Below are 3,605 nucleotides of genomic sequence, written 5' to 3' on the forward strand. Positions count from 1 at the left end.
AATATTATTTTAGCTATGGAATAATAGGTAGCTAGTTGAATATAACCTTTATAATTATTAATTATGTGAGTTAACCTATTAATATACTCTCTTTTTCTCTTTAAATAAATTACTTCATCATCTCACCGTTAATATGTTATTCAAGATTCTTCTTTTATTGCAATATATGAAAGTTCATAACATATTATAATTATATGTATTATTATATATTAGATATTTAATACATTTACATATACTCTGAAGCTCTTTTGGTTATTTTCTTACCACACAAATCTAACTAATATAAAATATTTAAGTAAAAAAAAAGGTAAGGTTGCCTATAATTATAAAAAATTAAAAATTAGGTAGTGAACAAGGACTCGACACATAAAAATTGAGAGCATTTATTTCTTTTTCTTGACGCCAAATAGAAGCGATAGTAATGTTTGTAAGTATTATATAGGCTTTATTGTGACACAATGTCAATACGGTGTCGTGGTGTAGTTGGTTATCACGTCAGTCTAACACACTGAAGGTCTCCGGTTCGAGTCCGGGCGACGCCATTATATTCTATAACATTTAATTTTACACTTCTACACATATTTTTGGGTCAGAAGCTTTACATTATAGGCTATAGCCCACAAGATGGAAAGAGAAAGCATGCAGGCCCAAATGAACAAAATGTAATTACCTTTAGTATTATTTTATATCTTTTTCTTCTTTTTCCAAATATATCTCTTCGACATTTTTCTTAAGACTTATATAGGATTAAATTTTATTTAATTAGTAATTATATTTAATTATTTATATAACAAGGGTAAAGTTACATCTAAATGATTAAAAACAAATTTTGAGAATTTAATATATATTATAGTTAACTTACATAAAATAAATATTGATCACATAAAAATATTAATATTTTTCATTTCCATTAAATATAGAAATTATGTATATTAATTTTTAAATAATTTTAGAATTAATTTTCAAAAATATTATTAGATACTATAATGAAAACAATTATTTTGGTACACAGAGAAATAAAGACAAAAGACAAAAAAAAAAGTACTATATTCGTAAAATTTATTCCTCGTAGTGTCAGCCAAGACAAGAGATGTAGTAGAGGATCATCCGATAATCTGCGTCATTTGCAATAATACCCTAGAGTTGGGGCCAAGCTTAGACAAATAATATGCACATTCATTGTCTTCTGCCAATGATCCATCTTCCATGAAATTGAACGATTCATCACTTCTTTGACTTTTTCGAGAATAAGAAATGTTAACAATATATATACTCTAATACATTCTTCCTAACGTACACTTTATTATTCATAAAAATTAATTAGCGACTACAAAATCATAAGAAAAATATTAAATAAAATGTAAAACTTACACATATATTTTTTAATAAATTTTAACAGAAAAAAGTATATTAAAAAGTATACAAAAAAGTGTATTACTAATATTTTTATAGCTATAATTATTGATTACCTGAGTTATATTGCATGGCGAGAATCCGATACACAAACCACGTCCTTATGTCCCATATCCCACGCAAACCTCAAGACATTCTTAATAGTCAGTAACACAACTTTAAGACTATCTCCAATACTAACATCACCATAAAATCCACTTAGACAGTCACCTGAATAGTTTATGCATACATGAAGACACACACACACACACAGAGATATATATATATATATATATATATATATATATATATATATATATATATATATATATATATATATATATATTCTTTAAACAAATGATAGTCTTTTTTATTACAATATGAGATTTAAGTTTTATTATCTTTAATATCATTATTAAAATTTTATTTTTTAATAAATTGAATAGTATTTATTTGATTTAAGATTCAAATGCTTAATTAACAATATATTATATTTTTTTTAATGAATATATACAATAAAATACCTTGAATTTGAAATCCTATATATATATATATATATGATACGAGGAAATAACTTTTTTATTTTTAAACATTTGACCGATGTTGAATTAATTTATTTGGTGAAATTTTTTTTTCCAATAAAATAACTGAAAATATTTAAATTAATATTGAAATTTAACCAAAGTATGTATTTACAAATGAGTTGTGAAATAAAATAGTATTTGCATTATTTAAATTGAAAATCTTATATGAATTTTACATTACAAAAACACTGAAATTATTAGAAGAACTATTTTTGACCATACACATATAATTTAAATATCATAAGTAATTAAAGAGTTTAACGGTCATACGTATGAAATTATTTATAATTAAATCATAGTGTGAAATTATTTATAATTAAATAATAGTGTAAAATTATTTATTCATATATGATGATTTGTAATTAAATAATGATATAAAACTCTTTTACACGAGTATAACTGTTTTTTCTCATGATTAAAATTGTAAAAAGAAAAAAAATAATTTATTGGATATTTAGTTAAAATCTTATTAACATATTTAATTAATAATATTTTTTATCCTGTATTCAACTGGTACCTGTAAAAAACACAAAATCCTACATTGAACTGGTGCATAGTTAAAAGTCATTAAATACTCTTAAATACTTTTAGTTACTTTCTTTTTACAGGAAACACTTTTTGTTACTTAACAAATAAATATTAATTCTTAAATATTTTTACCATCGTTACGTTAATTATTAGTAAATTTTTATCATAAAATTATATGTAAGTTTATCTTTAAGTTAAAGAATAATTTTTTATTTATTTCTTATTATGCATTAAAATATATATATTAGATACCAAATTAATAAGTAAAAAAAACTTGGCGATGATATTTGATTAAGATATAAATGAATTAACTAGGTCAGGTCTTATCCCCCCCCCCCCCCTAAAAAAAGACCAAATGCTTTTTTTAGTGCAAAAAAATAAAATAAAAGACCAAGTCTATGTTTCAATTATTTGTCCAGATTCTACTTATTTTCTAATATTGATTTTTATAAAAATAAATGCTCGAAGAAAGGGATTTTGAATTTGCAGCTGCATGTGGCATGTTATAATTTCTAATACTATATTACTATCCTTTGCTATTTATTTAACTGTTTATAGTTTTTATCACTTTTAATTTAATTCGTGATTTTGGAGAAAACATGCAAAACATTTGAATTTAATTTGATACGTGATTTTGCTTGAATATGCTACGCAATCTTACTATCGAATACATTAATCGTAAAATTTTAACAATTAAAATATTTGAAGTTATTATTTGCCAATTGCATATACCGGATAATTGTAGAATTTGGAAAAGACCAATCAATGTGTTAGAGTGACGAGGGACAATAATCTCATATGGCTAACGCTACATGTGCATTCAAATTTATTTTGACACCGGCAATTCATGTATATTTCATATTAAATACTAATAAGCCTTTGATTTAGGTCATGATAAATTGTTGATTTAAGTGATATTTAACTTAATTTTCTTAAATAAAGATTAGTCTCATAAATAAAAGAAGAGAAATTTACTAGAAGTAGTAAGTCAAATTTTTCAATAAAAATTAATTATTCAAAATTTAATGAATATTTCATACTAATAACATAGTAACAAAAAATACCTAAGTGTTATCACTCTGATTCTACTTGAGTCAGAAA

At 23.2% G+C, this 3,605-nt stretch overlaps 1 non-coding gene across 1 annotated transcript; it reads left to right on the forward strand.

Annotated features, from left to right (window-relative positions):
• Positions 1-468: 468 nt before the first annotated feature.
• Positions 469-542, forward strand: TRNAV-AAC. Its single transcript has one exon. It is a non-coding gene; the product is annotated as a tRNA-Val (tRNA).
• The last annotated feature ends 3,063 nt before the right edge of the window (positions 543-3,605 follow it).

This window comes from Glycine soja, chromosome 3 (assembly GCF_004193775.1).
Source record: "Glycine soja cultivar W05 chromosome 3, ASM419377v2, whole genome shotgun sequence".
NCBI lineage: Eukaryota > Viridiplantae > Streptophyta > Magnoliopsida > Fabales > Fabaceae > Glycine > Glycine soja.